The sequence below is a fragment of the Halichoerus grypus genome, chromosome X (assembly GCF_964656455.1).
Source record: "Halichoerus grypus chromosome X, mHalGry1.hap1.1, whole genome shotgun sequence".
In the NCBI taxonomy this organism is placed as follows: domain Eukaryota; kingdom Metazoa; phylum Chordata; class Mammalia; order Carnivora; family Phocidae; genus Halichoerus; species Halichoerus grypus.
This window is the reverse complement of record NC_135727.1, coordinates 121,235,743-121,256,024: the sequence shown is the minus strand read 5'-3', so window position 1 is coordinate 121,256,024 and position 20,282 is coordinate 121,235,743. Positions and strand designations below refer to the sequence as shown.

General features: G+C 38.0%; 1 protein-coding gene across 5 annotated transcripts in view; it reads left to right on the top strand.

Moving 5' to 3' along the window:
* The window catches only part of GLRA2 (glycine receptor alpha 2), a 176,802-nt gene that overhangs the window by 10,702 nt on the left and 145,818 nt on the right, over positions 1-20,282 (top strand). The gene's annotated exons all lie outside the window — the stretch shown is intronic.

Below are 20,282 nucleotides of genomic sequence, written 5' to 3'. Positions count from 1 at the left end.
AGTCTCTCATTGGCCAAATCCAACTAGAAGTCAGAGGGCAAGGGAGCTCAAAGATGCAAACCCAAAAGGTCAGCTTCCCAAGGTACAGAGAAGAACAGGAAAGAGAAGAGAGTGTCTCTGGGCGGGAAATGGAAGATAATCAACACAGAGCCAACACAGGAGCAAAGCCATCCGTCAACCTTCAGGTGGTGGAGCAGACATCTCCAAAACTGATAATCAGTTTAGTAAGCCTTCCTTGATCAGTCTTGGGAAAGAAGGGAAGTGAGAGAGGGATATTGTTTGGATAAATTATCCCAACAGTAAATGATACCTCCAAAGGCGGAGAAGAGAGAGGAAGATAATGTAAGGTGATAGTTCCTTCTCCTAAACAGACAACTGAAAGAGACACAACCAATGGACTGGTGTGTGTGTGTGTGTGTGTGTGTGTGTGAGAGAGAGAGAGAGAGAGAGACAGAGAGAGACAGGGAGACAGAGAGAGAGTGAAAGAGTTTTCTGTGGAGTATATGAAAATAATATAGTTTCCTGGCTATTTAATATGTTTATATGTTTTCCAATACTGTATTGTTGTGCTTGCCCCATGGCAATCCCCTCCAGGCTCCTTATGCTGGGATGTGTTGTGGGCTTAGATTTGAGCACAAGACTTAATGCCAAGTCTCTTTGGGGCAGCATTTCTGAGACACATTTTTTCCCTCTGTGCTCTTCTGTTCTACATAGAGCTGTAGAGAGTTAGAAGAATAAAAGATTGGGTGGAGGTTAGAAGAGCATGAAGACCAGGAGCAGAGTAGTGTGCATTTCAAAGAAATGGCAAGGCTGAAGGAACAGTTGCTTGTTTTCCACTCCTTGGTGGTTTGATTACTGCACCTGAAATACAGCTACTTATCATGGCAATTCTGCTACTTGAGGAAAATCTCAGAACCACTTTGCCACATAATTTTTCTTTCATTTTTAAAACCCAAGTGTATATAGATGATAATATAATCTATTGTTTCCTGATTTATTTACATTTAAATACTTCAAAATGTTGATTTCTAAGAACCACTTCATGTCTAAGAAGGCAGTTGAGATTTCTTTTATCAGGCTTTCTCTTAGGAAAAGCATTCTTTGCCCAAAAATGTATTCAGGATCAAGGGGTCAATATATTTAGCTTTGAAACTCAAAGTCTCTGAAAAGTGAATGATACACACATTTGGCAAACCACACTGTAGCAACTCGTTAGATGATGTGATTCAGGATAATTTATAAATACACTGTGCAATGCTCACAATGGAATTCTTATATTTTACTTTTTCCTTTGAATTAACTCTGGTTTTAGTACTTCAGCATTGTATAGACTATGTGAAGGCAAAGGATTTAGGATTTAAGACTAAACCAAATGAGCAACCAACCAGATGTCTTTCTTAAACCACGCTTTTCAGAACACCTGCTCTAGAGCCACCTGAGTCCTGTTAAAAAGGCACATACCTGGGCCCCACACTTCTCCAGCTCTACCTTTCCAGAACTGCTGAATGATGGGATCTTAAAATACTCACTTGAACAAATTCATAACTCCTCGAAGTTTAAGCCCTGCAGGACCAGAATGAGAAAATTTTGTCCTTATATCTGAAGGATAATACCTTTCTTGTAGTATTTTTCCCAAGATACTGTGTACCAGGGATTGCCTTACCAAATAAAGGGGGGAGGAGGGGAATACCACAGGAGAAAAAAAATCTAAACTGAGACTCATGAGGCCTGGTTTTAACTCTAGTTTTGTCAGCTGTAACCTGGAGCATGCCACCTAACCTTTCTAGGATTCATTTTTATCATCTCTAAAAATAAAGAATTTGGGCCAAGATGTCTATGTCACTTCCAACTTTGATAGTCCCTGGTCTTTATATTCTAAATTAAAATTCTGGGGTATGTGCTTTTATAAATTATTAATTCACCCACAGAAGAACTTGGATACATCCAATTTTCCTAGGGAATTGGTCTTTCATCTGAGAAATATTAATTCTGTCCAGATTTTTTTCAGTTTCCCATATCTTATTTCAACTCCCAATATTTCAAGGATGATCATTATTCTATGTGAAGACTCGGGAAACTTATGAGGGGATTACTGAAGAAATCAGCCATTTACAATTTTGTCTTGCTTTCAGTTTAGAGGTAGCAAATTCATGTATAGAGGCTGCTTCTGGGAAAAGTAGCTGCCATGTTTCTTTAGTTCAGCATCTGGTCAAAAATATTTCTCAAAACATTAATCCTACGAAATGTTCTCAGATAAAAGGTTTAAAATGGAAAAATGGAAAATAAGAATGGGAAATTCTACAAAACAACCTCTGAGAGAGTTCCAATATTCATTAGCATATTAAAAGTTTAGAGAAAACCTGCAGTAAAAATACACAAATAAATATTTTTAAAACTTTTTTACATAGGCGCTTATCCTATACTTATTTGATCATGGATTTCTTAAATGAGTAACATTCTAGGGAACCGGTATATCATGGAATACACTTTGGAAAATGTGGTCTTGGTAAAATCCATAAATCTAAACGATTTTTTTTTGCCCTGAAAATTGGTGATGATGATGATGAGAAACCTATGATGCTCTGCTGGAAAGATAACATCCATAAGAGTGAGAATGCCCCTGCATTCAGTAAATGCGGCTTTCATTTTGATACATGGTCAACATTAGCATTCTGATGCCACAAGAGAATTACTGTACAAGTTAAAATATTATTGCAAGCTATTTATCTCCTGCTTCATTTACATGAATAAATGAGCAAACAGTGGCATTTTGAAAAAACAAACATTGAAGACAAAAGAAAAGACATCAGTCAATACAGCAAAATACTTTGATCTGATAATAATCTTCTGTTTTAGTCTTTAAGATCCTTGAATGCTGAATAACCAATACATATTTAAACAAGTGGCCTTTAACCTTGAACTGAAGACGTTTCTTCAGCAGGCTCTGACAAAGTTTCATGCCTGTATGAAGAATTTCCTTTTGGATCGCCATCTTCTCTTTCAGGCAGTTTTCCAAGATGGATAAATCTTCTGCTTGTACAATTTCCATCCAACTGTTTGTTTAGAATTTTTCCCCCATCACCTCTTTGAAATGAAATTTTTCAAATTTGAATCCATACTAAAAAAACCCCCCACATTTAACAAATTGAAATTATGCAAGATTTATCTTAAATAACTTGTGTAGATTTACGACCAAGGTCTTCGTTTATTAGCAATAAAATACATTCTAAGTTAGTCTTCTCAAAATTAATCATGTTTCATACTTAGATATGTAAATTCCCAGGAAAAACTATTGAAAATTGTTTTCAATAAAGATGATGCAGAAAGAAACGTCTTTGAAATAATCACTAAATCACTACTTTATTACTAGTTCTTCCCCCATTCTTTCTCTGAGAGAGTTTGTTAAATAACCCAGTATGATTTTTTTCTTCCTGTTTCTTACTCCAGGATCTTAGGAGAATATAGAGAACAAAGTAGGGGGTGGGAAACATTAAAGATACCTTAGATTTAACCAATGGCTCCTGATCCATGACACTTATTTCATACAGTAGGTGAAGATATATTGATAATGGAGCCACTACACATTCTGTATGAGACTAGTCCTTTATTTGAAACATTGCTTCAAGGTATCCACAGTGATGGCATTAGTGTTGCTAACATTCCAGTGTATAACCCACAGATAATGCGATACCAATTTTTAAGCTTTTCTGGTGATTGGGGGTTGGCAGTCTTAGATATACGGCACCTTAGAGAGGAACTGAGTGAAGATTAACAAAGTTATTTAACCTACACACAGTTTGCTTACTCTGTCGTTAAATTTTGTTTTATATAGCCTGGGTACCTGGCTCAAATTCCTTGCTATCATTTGCTCCTGATGTCACTGCTGCTTCTCCATTTCTAGGAGGCAGACAGTGGCATTAGATATTAAGGGATGAGGAGATGGCTTGGGCTGAATCCTTAGTTACAGAAGTCAGGGAATACGAACAAGAAGATAACATTTTCTCCAGGATTCTGAGATTTGCTTTCAAAATGAAGTATATAGTATCTTCCCAAAATATAAAAATTTAAGAAGAGATCATGCCTCTTTGAAAGGAGATGTCACATAGGCCCAATGCCAGACCCCGTAAATAGGAAAACTGGCACCAGAATTTCCATTTTTTTCAGGAGGATTTTTGATAGATAAAATGCCACTCTGCGTCTTCTAAAATTTGAGATCATAGCTTGTTAACAAAGTTGCTACACTATTCAGTATTTATTTTCTCTGGAATATCCCTATTTCATTTTCTGGAGTTAATGACTACTCTGTGGCCAGCAGCATACTCAACCTAATCCTTACCAAATTAATCCTATATTAGCAGACCTATTTTTTTCCAGCTCTCCAAAAATAGGAGGAATTACCCACAGTTTGGGATATGTGTTCCTTTTATTTCCCCCCAAGTACTACCTACATTTCCAATATTCACATTTGTTTATTAGGCACATATGCCTCATTTAAGCTCATCCTTTATTCAAATCTTCTGAACAAATATTCCCACTTAAAACCCAGCAGGTGGCTTCCTGTTCCATAGATCTCCTGATGCCAACCAAGTTTATAAAATGCTGGGCTTTCAGCAAAGTGTATGAATTTGTGACTTGGGGCAAATATCCTAAATCTCATTAAAAAAAAAGGATTTCCTCAGCAAGAGAACACAGTTATCCCAAGGAAAAAATTCCACATTTCTACTTGTCAAACAGACTCTGCAAACAGCATAATTACACATACATTTTTTATTTCCTGCCTACTTTTGAAACCGGGTTTGCATAGGGCCCCTGGAGTCTTCCATAGCACCCACTCACCCCAACTGAGTTCATTTAAGAGGTGTCAATGTACAGTTAACAGCAAAATAGCTTAGGTGAAGGAAACTTTGTGGAGCATGGCGGAAGTGGATTGACACATGAAGCTTCCATGATTGAATTATGAGTCCTCCACCATGGGACCTTTCTCATTCCTCTACACATTAAAAGAAAACTATTATATAAAAATCTGGACCCAGGTGCTAACAATATGTGCCATAATAAACTGTGCATATGTAAAGTCTCCAGTGAGCAAGTATCCCTCAGTGTCTAACGTTTTATATAAATGTCAGAATAAATTATCTGCTTCAGCGATAGAGCAACACAGTTGAGGGTACTAACAAAAAGTGTCCATCAGTGACATCGTGAAATATGCCATATAAATTGCAAAATGACACCTTTGAAAAAAGTTATTTACTGCTGAGGGGTGATGTGGCAGGTGCAAAGAAGGCAAAGAAGTAGAGAATGGATAATAAAAAGATTCTAAAGGCAAGCTAAGATCAGAAATAAACTCCTATACTTTTTTTAGAAAATTCATAGTGCAGCTGCTCTGGGGTGCCTGATTGGCTATATCTTTATCTGAATGCACAGGAAAAGCAAGCTGAGCTGTCACCCAAGGGAGTGCAGAGCTCAAAATACTAGTATCCTCGATGTTCTAGGCCTCTCATGACTCTTGAAATTCTCCTGGGACTTATCATTTCTTTATACACCTGTGCATGGCTTATAAAGATCTTCATAGTTAGATTTTTGACTACATCTATCTGAGGTTAGATTTCTGAGAAGCAGACCCTGTGTGCAAGTAATTTATTAAGGATAAGCGAGCAGGAGAGACACGTAGGAGAGCGATAAAATCGGAAAAGAATGGGAGGAAACCCAGTATGGGTGCGATCTCAGGCAAAGTCCAACAGAGGGCGGGGTCAACTTGATCCCCAGGGTTTCCGGGGAAACTTCAGTGTAAGCTGTATCCCGGGGTTCTCCTGACTGGAGGCAAGAGAGCAGGAGGCTTTTCATATTCCCCTCTGTCAGTTACTGAGTAAAGACTGCCCTCAGCGTGTACATAGGTGGGTGGGGAGAGTAAATTTCCCAAATGCGTCTATTTCTTTTCACGTGACCTCCCGTAGCCCCAGGACAGTCCTCTGTGAAAGGCCACAAGTTTTGGCTACTGGAAGCGAAAGCACATTGAGGTAAGAGGCACAAAATGATAAATGGGACCCAAGGAACCTGGGTGGAGAATCAATATTGTCCATTTCAAATGACCATTCCACATTTCCAGCCATGCCCTCCCACTCTGTTCCAGCCTCAATGCCCTGTTTCTTGTTCCTCAAACCTTTTATCTGTGGTGCTTTGTACTTTCATTTACGTGCACTGTGCCTGCCTTTACAGCAGCCTAATGCCTACTCATCCTACAGACCTCAGCATCAGTATCATTTCCTCCAGAAAGCCTCTGTTCAGCTACTAAGTCCATCCTGTCCTTCATGCTCAGTCTATAATCTCTGTTGTGATTGGCTGCTTTCCTGTCTCTCTCACTCCTAGACTAGTTCAAGGAGGCCAGGGATTGGGCTTATCTCATTCTCCACTGTATCCCCAACATCTGACAGTAGGTCAGGCCAATAAACATTTATCAAATGAATAGGAAAACTTACAATACCAATCTTTATTCCTAGAATCTATACTAAAGCAAAGTTGGATGTGAACAATTAAACTAAAATAATAAATTATTATCTGGTAATATTCGTGATTCTTTTAAAATGCATGAAGTTTCCCCCCATACGTTATCTCATTTGGCTCCTTATGCATTTCTCAGAATGGAAAACAGCTGGAATTTTGTTTACCATTCTTGTTATTTAGGGGGAAGGAAAAAGTTATTTTGTTGCCAGACATGACTTAAAGCAACTCTACATTTCCAGATACGTAAAACCTAGGATGGAGTAGAATGTAGGTCATCATTTAAAGAATGAAGATAAAGACACTCAATGTGCAATACTTTATTGAGTGTATTTTTTTAAAGATTTATTTATTTATTTGAGAGAGAGAAAGTATGCGCAGCGCACATTGAATGTATTTTTAACATAACTGCCCCCCCTTTCTATTACAGGGTGAGTCTAATTTATCTTTGAAGTCCCAGGTTTTTACGCATTTCCTGTCTTTGTAGGAGCTTAATAAATGTTTAATGTTGAGTGAGTGGATTCACTCACATATAGATAAATATCAAGCATTTATTGTGCATATGTCACTGTGCTAGGCACCAAGTAGAGGAGAATTAAAAGGAGAATTGTTAATTTACCAAAATTCTAACCTCCAACTTTTCTATCCCATCTCCTTCTACTTTACCACTATTCCAGGGTCAACATCCCACGTATAAAGAGCTTTATTTTCCATGCCCAGTTCTGAATAGGGATGTATAGTGGCATCAAACATACCCAAATAGGATCCACTGGCCTGAGGCAACTTTCCTATCCAGTGCCTGCAGTTTTAGTAAATAAAACCAATGTACCCAAATGATACTCATTGTGAATACTGGATATACCTGAATTACCAGTGAGTTCCAATTGCTAAGGTAATATCAGATTCCCTTCAGGGTTATAGCCCATAACTCCTTCCAACCAGTGAGCCTGTGGTTGATTCTCCTCTAAAATTCTCCTTTTGAGCCTCGTCTTCCAGCTTCATCAAAAATCAAAGAGTGGCTTTCAAGGTGTAGGATTCTCCCAGATTATGAGGCAATGGACAAAAAATTTTCACAAAGCCTAGGAAGCCCATCTAAGGCACCTACTACTAATGATGATCTTTATATTTCTTTGGAGAGTCCTTTATATGTGAGAGGTCAGTCTACAGAGGAGAAAAAAAAAGTAGCTCTAGGTTTCATAAAAGAGGTGATGTTTGAATTGGGTCTTGAGAGATGAGTAGGTATTCAATGAATGAAAAAAGGAATTTCAGATAGGGAACTCTCGATGTCCAGAAAGAAAATGGCTAGCTTGGGGGATAACAAAAGATGAGTATACCTAGAGGAAGTAAAAGGAGGGGGGCATAGAAGATGAGGCTAGAGAATGAAGTTAGGGCCAGAGTATTAAGGAGATCATTAAGGTATTGAAATTTAACCTTAGGTAACAGGAAAGCAATCAAGATTTTTAAACAGAGAAGGTGCATAATTAAATGTGGTTTCTAAGAAGATAACTCAAGATACCTTTCAAATGGTATACTAGAAAGAGGGGGAATCAGGGTGCCATGACAATCACCCACAAGGGAGAAATAGTGAAGGTTTAGTCTTAGGCAGTGACAATGGGATTAGAAAGCAGAAGCCAGATTAACAAGATAAATTTAAGGCCAAATTGCATTAGACAAGATATGGAGGGTACAACAGAAAGAAGAGTGTTTGACTCAAGGTTCCTGGTTAGGCAACTGAGCAGATGGTGATTTTGTTTACCCAAAGAGGAGATATAAGAGGAAGAAGACGCTGAGGGAGGAAGATAATAAGAGTTCAGTTTTGGGCATGTTTTTGAGATGACTGTTACAAATCCACACAGAGATGTCTAACCTGCAGTTAAAAATGTTAATTTGAAGCCAAGAAGAGACGTCAGGGCTAGAAATGTAAGAATGGGAGTCATGAGAATGTGACAGTATCAACTAAGATCAGTGTTAAAGTGTAGAAAGAATAGAGAAGAGGAGTAAGGATGAGACTTACATGCACATGGACATTGAGGGAGTGGGGGAAGAGAAGGACTCAACAAAAAGTACTGAGAAGCAGTCATCAGAAAGTCTGGAAGAGAACCAGTAAAAGATGTAGTCACTGATGTTAAAGGAAGAGAGAGTTTTGTGGATGAGGACATCAACCATGCCAAGTGCAGCAGGACCGTTGGATAGAAAGAGGTGAGGAAACAGACCATTGGATTTTGTCACTGGGACATTTTTTAACCTTAGCAAGGGCAAAATTTCTCTAGAATAGGGAAACAAAAGCTTAGGCTGTATCTGGTTGTCGAGTGAATGAGATTTCAGAAAGTGGAGAAAAGAGTGTGTAGACTTTTCATTTAAAAGACTAATGCCAGGGAGAAAAAGGGAAATCAGATATTGGCTTAAAGAGTTTGAGAGAAGAGAGGCTTTTGTTTTGTTTTGTTTGTTTTTATATTAAAATGAAAAGAATGCATTTGTGATATGAGGGAAAAGTAGATTGAAAGTACAAGAGACATAGGAGATAATTGATGAAGCAGAGAGGACAGAAAGGACAGAAAAGAGCAATGTCATGAGGACAGATGGAGAAATTACCCGTGCACTCAAGGAGAAATATCACTTCCTTACTCCAATAGTAAGTTTTACAGGTGTAGAGGAAGGTAGTCAGGGTAAGCTCACATCCAAAGGCCTCTCTTTTTTTGGTCAAGTCATGCTCTGTCATCTCCCACAGAGGAGTCACTGCCCCTGGCATGGGCTGGTCCTCAGTATAGTCATCATTAAGCTGGAAAAGAGCACCAGATTTTTGATGTTTTGTCTTTTTTTTTTTTTTTTTTGAGAGAGAGAGAGAGAGAGAGAACAGGGGGAGGGGCAGAGGGAGAGGGAAGGAGAGACTCCCAAGACATGGGGTTCAATCTCACAACCCTGAGATCCTGACCTGAGCTGAAATCAAGAGTAAGATGCTTAACCAACTGAGCCACCCAGCCGCCCCATGATGATTTGTCTTGATGGTCCTCTTTACTATCAGGAAAGTCCACCCAGACATTCAGGAAGCTTTTGTAAAATTTAAATACATCATAAAAACAGAATTTTCTAATAAAATTCACTTATCAGTAGGCTTAGTGAGTAGGGAGATTATTTTAAACATAAGACCCAGAAGATGAAGCCAGAAGGTATTATGTGTAATACTCAGATAAAAGATGAGGGAAGTAAAGGGGCTCAGTGTCCAAGATATCCATCATTTGCCTTCTTGGCCAACCCTTTATTCCTTGCTGCATCTATCCATGTATTTCACACCATTTTTCATTGTACGGGCCCAGAAAGAGTTAATAATAATAATATTAGTTTATGTTACTTGAGTCCTTACCATGTGTCAAGCATTCTTCTAAGCACTTTGCATATTCATTCATTTAATCCTTCTAATACCCTGTACATTTTATTACTATCCCTATTTTCCTATTGAGGAAACTTAGAAAAGAGAGCACAGTGGTCGTTCATAGTCATATGGCTAGTAAGGGTGTAGAGCTAGCTTTCAATCCCAGGTAATGTGCCATGAGTCCACCCTTTTACCACTAGTAGCATAGTAAAGGCCTAGAAGATTTGTGTTGTTGTACACCAAGTTCATGAGTGAGACCTGCAACCATTTCTTAATTACACAGCCATGCTGGGGGCTGTGAGTCTGGAGGCTTGCAAGAGGCTTTGAAGCATTTTCCTCAGAATCTGTTTATTATTCAACTTTATATCTTCCGATTTGAGCACATTATTAATCCTTCATAAATATTTGATGAATGATTAAATGAATGAGCAAAGCTGATTTCTCTCCAATCACCCAACAGCTTTCTGCTTGGAATATACTGGAACTAGCTTGCAGATCTTGGGGGTGGAGAGACAGCTAGTGGCTGAGGAAAGAAGAGATACAGTGACTGCTTCTTCACAGGTTACACATTCTGTGATTTTGTCTCTGACTAATGGCATTCTGTAGTCATTTTTTTACATCTTCTTTCAGGACAAATTTGTGATGTGTTTAAATATATCCCAGAAAAATGCTGACTATGACATACCAAAAGCATCTGGCATTTTCTCTAGTCTGATGGCCTCCTTCTTAGTGCAGTTTACTATCTGGGCTCTGGGAATGTTTTCCTTTAATAATCTCAATCATTTAGACATAGTGGGAACAAATGGTAAGTCTGGGACCTGAAGTCTGCAATTCGATTCTCTTCATGATAACTTTCCAACATATATGAAGAGCCCAAGCTTGCAAAGAGAATAGGAGAGGGAAGATTTATGTGCTGCTTGCTGGAATAATGTTCTTTAAGAACTAAGGACACTGCTCTCTGAAACAATGTACGTAGGCTTTTCTTAAGCAGAAAAAGCAGGGGCTGCTTATGTACAATTCAAGTTTACTTTGTAGCAAGGTAAAAATTAATCACAAAGTATTTGGAAGAAAGATTTAGGAATGGGCCTAACTTCTAGGTACTTTGGGAATTTACTGAAAGCAGTACCAGGACAGTCACTGTCCTTTCTAAATGTGTCATCTTGATGAACAAATGAAATAATACACATAAAACAAGTCTGAGCAACACAAGTCAATTCTTCACTATATGAACATGCAGCTAGGTATGGAATTATGTCATGGACACTAGGAGTTCTGAGTAAGGGAGGTGATGATGGCTGAAGTGTAAAGAAGAGGTAGAACTTGACCCACAGGTGGGGTCTACAGAGATAACGAGTGCCTCAGGATGCATCAGGCAACATGTTAAGTGTGCTGCATGCAGAATCTCATTTATTCCCTACAAAATTGACAAGTACTACTATTACCAATTCCCTTTTTCCAGATCCAGAAACTGATGGTCAGAATCCTTCCAGCTGGCACAGCTGAGAGAGGCAGAGCACCTGGTCAAATTCAGGCTATCTCGTGCTGGAGCCTACATATTGACCCACTGTGCTGTTCCTTACAGTAGCCTAGGCAGACTACCAGTGTCTGTGTTTGCAAATGAACAGCGCATCTGACTGGAAGGGAACTTTTGAGGAGGCATGCATGAACGCAGGGTAATCCCCAGAGAGAAGACTCTCTTAGGAAGATTCTTGCCTTTTAACTTGAGGGACTTTCTACCTCCATTCCCTGAGAATTTGGGAATGGGGCCATTTCTCATCAAAGGATTCTTTTCTACAACACTGCTCTATTGTGTTTGGCACAACACACAAATTAGAGCCTATTAAAAGCTTCAACAAATCTTGTCTCTAGAGTGAAAGGATTAGGAGTACAAACCCCACTGTATTTCTTTAGCAAAGCATCCAGACTTTCATGTCTTCGAATTATAACCCAGCCAAGGTCCCAAAGTGATGTTTCTGCTTGTTGTCATGGGCTCACAGGAAGTGACGATGTCTAATGGGAGAATGACATCCTCTACTTCAAGTGTGAACTCAGTTGTGGTGAATGGGAGGAGGCCACTTAGCTTCTTCATTCTTGGAGGGACAGCCGTACTCAGCTTAGTATCAGAGATCCTATCACAGTGAGATGGATGTGGAAATATAGGATATTAAAATCCTGATGGAGGACAGTTTCTCCACAACTTTAAAAAAATCTCAAACAATGCAAAATTTGGAGGCCTCTCAATTTCAGGAAGGATATGTAATAAAAAGAGCAATAATGCAGGTTCAACCTTTGATTGCTGATTATGCTTTGGCTAATAATATGTACTTTTTATAAAATAGAGCCATATCTTTCCCCTCCTCTGTATATAAAGAAATACATCAACCTTCCTACAAAGAATCCTTCCTCTTCTTTCCCTTTCTCCTGTCCCATGCATGATTCATCACCTCTGCTACATTCCCTTAAAATATTCCCTTACTATCATCACCTCTGCTACATTCCCTTAAAATATTCCCTTATTATCACATTATATTACAGTTAGTCTAATTAATGTCTTTGTGCCATGACAGATTGTGAGTTTATTGAATGCATGAATTGAGTACATTTTGGTATTCCCAGCACCTTAGAGGCACCACTGTAAGCCCCTAGACCATATCCCCAATCCCTTATCACTTCAGTGCACCGTCTGACTTCCAAATGCCAACACTTGCATTTCTTTGCTTGAGGGCTTTCTCCGACCTAAGCCACTCTCTCCACTGCCGTGGCAGACCAGATGTGAAGATGAATTAATGCCCCCTGAGAGTACTCTCATTCAATGACGGATGGGAATTGACATAAAATACCCCAGCTCCTTCCTCCCCTGGGTAGCATAGTTCAGAAGAGTGTGCCTTCCAGAGTTGCTCATGGGATAAAGCTTCATTTTTCCTCAAAGAATAATGGACTTGCTAAACTACCTTTTCTTAGCTTCCTTCCCTACCCTGTCTCTCTTCCCCACTTCCCAACTGGTGTATCATTCACCTCTTTAATAAACTACTTTCACCTGAGTCCTTGACTTCAGCGTAACCCAAACTAAGTAAACACCCAATATAAAGAAGTCCAATAAATGTCCTTTTAATTAAACTGAATTACAAAGATGCATAGTGTAGCATGAGATAAGAGACACGGAAGCGCTATACTACATAAGTGCTAGGGGCCTATTAGTCAAATTTGAGCACACGTAAACACCACAAACATCATAATTTTAGGGTTTCCTTCTGTAGTAGTGAAGCTGCTGGCCTAGTTGTTAGTAGAGAAGAGTGCATGTCAGGAACTCTGGCTTCTATTTTTAGATCTCTTGCTGACACAGAAAACCTCTGTTTCCTAACAGTACAATGGTGACCTTCCTACCCTCAGAGAAATGGTGCAGAATGCCTAATGAGAAAACAGTCCCTTATTTGTGGAAGCCACATAGGAAAAGCAGAGGGAAATGAGAACTTAGGTACTATATATTGGCAGACATGGTGCTCTAAGATCTCCTTTGGCAGCAAAACGCAAGAGCTGGGTTGCCCAGCAGTGCAGTGGCCTTGAACAGAATTTAGGTCTCTAAGCTTCCAAATCCTGGTTCTGAGTCTAACACTTCCAAAGGGTAATCATTTCTTTAAAAAAACAAAAACAAAAACAAAAACCCTTGCATTAACAGATAATTTTTTTATAAATGTAAAATCATGACTCTAATGCAGATACAAAATGAATACATGTTACAGATTTTATTTAACTCATTAATCAATGAGGGAACCAGAGAGATGGTATAGCCAGTTCAAAAGAAAATCCAAAGAACAGACACATTTATAGATCAAGAATACTGAAATGAACATGCAAAAGGAGGCAAAACTAGCCTCTTCCACAGTGGGGGAGGGCAGTCACTTGAACTTCTACAGGACAGGACAGGACAGAATTTACATGTCTCTAAGCAAAAGATACCTTGCTATCAGTTATAAAATTCATGGAATTGTAAAATACCTCCCATAGAATCAGAATCAGATAATATGGAAGGGTGTACTAGTGACAATGCATAGTTTCCATTGAAGCACATTTCCCCCCCTACATTCATGATTCTCCAACAAAGAGGAGATTATATATATATATATATATATATTTTTTTTTTTTTTTTCTAGAGCCTATTTATACTGTTAAAATCCAGGTCTTTTTCTCTTTTTCTCAACCCTGTGAGTGGGGATGAGCATATAAAATGCAGGGCAGAGATAGGGTGCTTGAGAAAAGTACATCTGGTTGTTAAATAAAGGGAAAAATCTCAAGGTTTAAGAGGAAGATTCTTTTTTGATAGGGGATGGAGATGGTAAGAAAAAAGAAATCAGTGGCATTTCATTCACACAATCACATTCAGTCCCCCCAGTGGACCTGAGAATTTGGTGAAGGTATTTCTTTTGTAGATGAGGAGCCCAGAGTGATTCAGCAGCTTACAGAGGGTCACACAAATAGTACACAGCAGAGCCAGGATTTAAATCCAGTTCTTCTAGCTCTGGAGCTTATGATTTTCCCCCCATTATTTCATGCTGTACTAGTGAGGGATGACGTTAGGAGGGAGGGAAACAGTCAAGAAGTTTCCCGACCCCCACCTCAAACAGGACAGCTCAGTAGTAGTTTCAAAGGGCCATGTTGCAATGCTACTCATTGGTGACTATCATGTTCTTGTCATAATTTTCTCATTCTGCTGAGTGTTCTGGAAAGATAGCAAACTGAATTCACTTCTGATTTCATGAGAGTGAGATGAGACAATTGATTTAAACGAACAACCATTTGAATGAACTACCCTTTGAAGATGAAGGGATGGAGGCCAATTGATTTAAAAGTTAAAATGTCCCATATTGAAAGTTGTTCTGAAATGAAATGGAAATGCATGGATTTCTTGGAATGCCACTGGCATTTCCTATACGAAAAGGCTTATATTCTGATCAATAACATTCATTGAGCACTTATTGAATGTCTACTATATGCTTAGGACTATACTAAATGCTTTGGAAAACATTATAGTGAATCAGATCTGAACCACAACCCTTCTAGAGCATACTAGAAATGGTTAGACACATATGAAAACTTGACCATAATACAACATGATAAAGAGTTGTGGGGCTATGGAAAGATGATATTCAAGTGGGGAGAATCACGGAAAAACCCACTGAGTAGGTATCATTTGAACTAGACTTTGAAGCATGAGAAGATTTGAACATGGAAACATATATGTATATGTGGGTAGATTGCACCTACCAATTCCATTATTATAAACCTAAATGCAGTGTAGTTCCTTCTTCAGAAATTATTAATGCAAAACAAATCTATTTTCAATTTGTTAGGACCTAACAAGTTGTTGAACTTGCTTTTCATTTTGCAAAGTAGTAAAGGATCCAATTAACATGAAAGAAAGTTTTCTTTCTTTTATTTTTGTTACTTCCTAAAATCAATGGAAATATCATTTGGGTTCATGAGAAATTCTTAGATCTCTTCATTTCAAAACTAATTCCAAATGACATTTAAAATTGTCTTCTTTTAAGACTAAATAGGTCTTTATTTATTATCGACCCTAATCCCAAGATAGCAAGAATCTCATGGTTTTTTTTTCTTAGCAATTCTCCATCTGATGACATTTTATGACAGCATAAATAGAAATATATGTAGATTACACTTACAAATTACTCCCAACATGAAGGTCTACATCTAGTCTCTGAGATCTTTAAAATAGTAAATGAACTTTGTCACCACAGGCAAAATGCCCTAAATATCCCAGAACAAAAACTGTTCACTTTAAGGTCACTATGATATTACAATGAACAAAAAAGCAGCAGTTCACTTTTATTAGAAAGAGGCTTAACAAAAATGCCCTATGTGAGATGCTTGGATAGGCACACACTTTTTGTTGCATCTGACATTTCTTGCAGGATGACTCAAGGGCTTTTCAGCAAATTGTTTCTGACTTGTCCATAATGCCTGATTTTCTTATATTTAGTCCCACAACTCACCATCTAATGTAAATGATAATTAGTTGAAGACCAAATATATACCAGGCACATAATGGGTACTCAATAAATGTTTGTTGATTTAATGAATGACTAAAGACTTATAAGATGGAAATGTCCAGAATTCAGTAAATGCCTGCAAAGAATCACCAAATTTAATTTCCTGAACCCAACAAAGGGGTATATGTTTCATGAGAGTTCTTATGAGAAAGTCACAGGACCAAAAATATTTTAATATGACCCTAACATATATTTGGCTAAGCAGAATTATCTGAAGCTCATTTCATTATTACATAACATATAACCCGTGTTGAAAAACCTTTCCATTCATCCTGCCATTTTTACCTTCTTTTTATAATCTAGTGGTTCTCAACCAGGGGTGATTTTTTTTTTCTCCCAGGGGATATTTGGCAATGTCTGGACACATTTTTGGTTGTTACAATAGGGACCATGAAAGTTGGGGAGCTGCTGGCATCTAATGAGTAGAAACCAAGGCTGCTGCTCAACATCCTACAATGCACAGGACAAGCTCCCACAACACAGAATGATCTGGCCTAAAATGCTAATAATCCCAAGGTTGAGAAACCTTATTTTAAATAAAGAAGCTAGCAGCAGTGATCTCAAACCCATAGTGCTATGTGGTTGCCCAAACAAAAGGAATGTTTATGCATAACTTCTCTAAGAAAGAAAGTTATAAAAGGTGGTTGGATCCTGCTAAAAAGTTCCGTAGAGCTGAGAAAAAACAGAGTTTACAGAGAGAAGAGAAAGAAAATTGGATGAGATGGGCATTATTTCAGTCAAGATTAGCACAGAAAATGTCAGGAGATCTAAGTTGTAGTCTCAACATTTCAGTTTACTCTATATTAAAATGGGTTTAATGACACACCTCCTGCATAGGTATATTTTTGACAATCCCATGAACTTGTAATAATGATACTAATACTACTAATATTACTATGAATAAACTACAATTTATTGAGCAACTATTATGTGTCTTCCATACATTACTACTAATTTTCACAATTAACATCAAGGCAAGCATCATTATTCCCATTCTACAGAAGACATAAAAGACTCAGAGAGTTTCTGTACTGTTTAAAGTTCACAGGTGGAAATAAACAGAGCTAGTGGCAAAAACAAGACAGACTGTAGTCACCATACTTCAAAAATCTCTGAGTAGTATGACCCAAAGTCCAGGTTTTCTCAGGACAGTCCTGGTTTATACCTGGTGTTTCTGTGTAATTATCAATAGCACCCACTTTCTTTCTTAAAAGTAATCATCCTATATGAGATAATGGTCCCTGTCTTATCCTTTGTCTTAAAATCATAGAGAAATCCACAGCATGAAAAAAAATAGAAACTTGCTGACATTCTCAAAGCCCTCTGACATGGATCTGAGCTATGTGTTCATCTGTCCATTCACTCATCCTTGTGTGAGAGCACTTGACAACTGGTAGCCATTAGTGATTTGGTTCTCTATATTTAAGCTACCTTAGGTGCTAATTAATTGCTTTATCTGTCAATTTCATCATTTTATCAACATGGCTGGCCCAAAGCAAATGGTTTGCTGGACTATCTTATAAGCTGTGGGAATCAGTAAATGGCCAACTTCTTTACTTCTCTAAATAGTTTGCCCTTTGCACAAACCTGGATGTCAGCAACCATGTGTTGAACAGAAGAACCAATGGTATATAATTCATTCATGGTGAATTATCAAGAAGATTAAAATAATGCAATGGGTTACTTAGTTTATGTAGTCATTTATAATTACAATCATGACATTTAAAAAAAACCTCCCTTCTTTCAGATTAGATGCCTCAAATCACCCCTCATAAAGGGACTACACCATGAAAAGCCATTCCCTCCCCCTTGCAATCCTCCCATTCTCCAAGGCTCTCTCTTTCATGGGCATCAAAGCACCATGCAACACAGGAAGCCATCATAAGAAACACTGCTTCTCCCCATTCAAATAGCAAGGCTCTGACCCCTAACTATACATCTTCTTGCTTCCTTTGTGTGCTTTATTTTCCCCTTTTATCTCTTGAGCCAATGGCAAGAATCTTTCTGCTAGACAAAAATCTTATTCCAAAGGAAACTTAATTCATGTATAAATCAAGCACATATATTTAATATTCCATTCCCATCCAAGGGTCTTACACTAAAGCAACCATGGTACTTAATGACACATTAAATTATTTACTAGGAATAAAACGCAAAATGAAAATGCCATTCTTGCCTATTTGTGACAAGAGAAAAAAATAATATTTTCATCTTGGAACTCAAAGAATGCCCTCTGCTCTTAAATCTTTCTCCTTAAAATGATGTTGGAAAATAACATTCTCGAGGCAAAACTAATGAATAGTGACTACTTGTTTTGGCGTTACACAAGATCTCCTATTCTTTCCTAACGCTTATTTTTTAAATATTTGCTGCAGCCTTTGTTTAAAATTTTTCCAACTTTTTTCAGATATAATCAACATATAACATTGTGTAGGTTTAAGGTGTACAATGTGTTGATTTATACATGTATATATTGCAAAATGATTACCACTATAGCATTAATATCACAAGATGATTACCACGTAGTGTTATTTAACACCTCCATCATATCACATAACTACAATTTCTTTTTTGTGGTGAGAACATTTAAGAGCTACTCACTTAGCAACTTTCAAATATATAATATAGTATTGTTAACTATAGTCACCATGCTGTACATTATATCCCAATATCTTATTCATCTTATAACTGGAAGTTTGTATCTTTTGACCAACATCTCCCCATTTCTCTCACCCACAGCCCCTATCACTCTACTCTCTGTTTCTGTGAAGTTGGTTTTTTTTTTATAGTTTCTACAAATAAGTGATATCATACAATATTTGTCCCTGCTGCTTATTTTTAAATAGAATCCATCATGAAGCTTTTTAAAAAATAATATTTATTCTTAACTTAGAAAGCTATGGCCAATACAGATATCTATATCTATATCTATATATATATATCTGTATTGTATATATATATATGGGTTTATATTAATATAGTCACTATGAATAATAGATAAAATTTTCATTACCATGGTCGAAGTTATAAAGATTGGTTTCAGGTTTTAAATATACAAGATAGAGAACATATTAAATATAATGACTGAGTCAAATATACTAAGTATGTGTTGTCCACCTTATCTGGCCAGGCCCTATTTTTCTTCCATACTGCCTCCTAGCTCTTGCAATAACATAGCAGTCTAACTTAAACTTAATGGTTTTCACCCACAACAGTGCAGCTGGCTCAAAGGACATCATTTCTCACCCAACCTTGCTGCCAAAGTAGGTTTTTCTCATGCCAAAAATCACAGTATTAAACTGATTATAGATAATCCTACAGACAGTCCCTATGCTCCTCCATGTTCATGGGCGGTCCTCACTCATAGGTGTGGAAAAATCCTAGAATTCCACAACAATTTCTGCTGTTCACCAACCTCCTACTCTGAGCCCAGAGCAGGGCTCAACAAACTTGGCCCATGGGCAAAATCTAATCCACCACCTGTTTTGTAAAGTTTTACTAGAACACAGCCACACCTACATACTGTCTATGGTTACTTTCACTACAAAAACAGAATTGAGTAGGTGTGACAGAAACTCTGTGGCTCACAAAGCCTAAAATATTTACTATCTGCCCCTTTACAAAAAAATGTTGCTGACCCATCATCCAGAGCACTGAGTTTGGTTTTTTTTTTTTTTTTAAAGATTTTATTTATTTATTTGAGAGAGAGAATGAGACAGAGAGAGAGAGCATGAGAGATGGGAGGATCAGAGGGACAAGCAGACTCCCTGCTGAGCAGGGAGCCCGATGCGGGACTCGATCCCGGGACTCCAGGATCATGACCTGAGCCGAAGGCAGTCGCTTAACCAACTGAGCCACCCAGGCACCCCAGAGCACTGAGTTTTTAAGAGAACTCATCCAGGAATTAATACATTTATCAAATCTGATTACAAGCAGAGTTTTTCACTTGCATCCCTAAGTTATATCTCTAGACCACAGGATCATTACATAAATTTAGTCTTAGGTAAGTAACTGAGAAAGATTAAGCTGATCTTTACTGATTCTTTGTTCTTCCTCCATTACCTCTCCATCCCAGGCACTTACCCTGCAGCCCCCAATAAAACATCCCCTCCTTGGCAGGAGCGCAGAGCTTTATTATAGCCCTATGATTGCCTTTAGTCTTAGTCATAGTTTTATTATTATCATCTAACATATTTATTGTTCAACAAGACTTTGTTAACTGAATTAATAAAAGAAAAATGTGGATCAGCATTTTCGAAACTATGTTGTGCGGAATTCTTAATCTCAGGAAACAAACTGAGGGTTGCTGGAGTGGGGGGTGGGGTGGGAGGGATGGGGTGACTGGG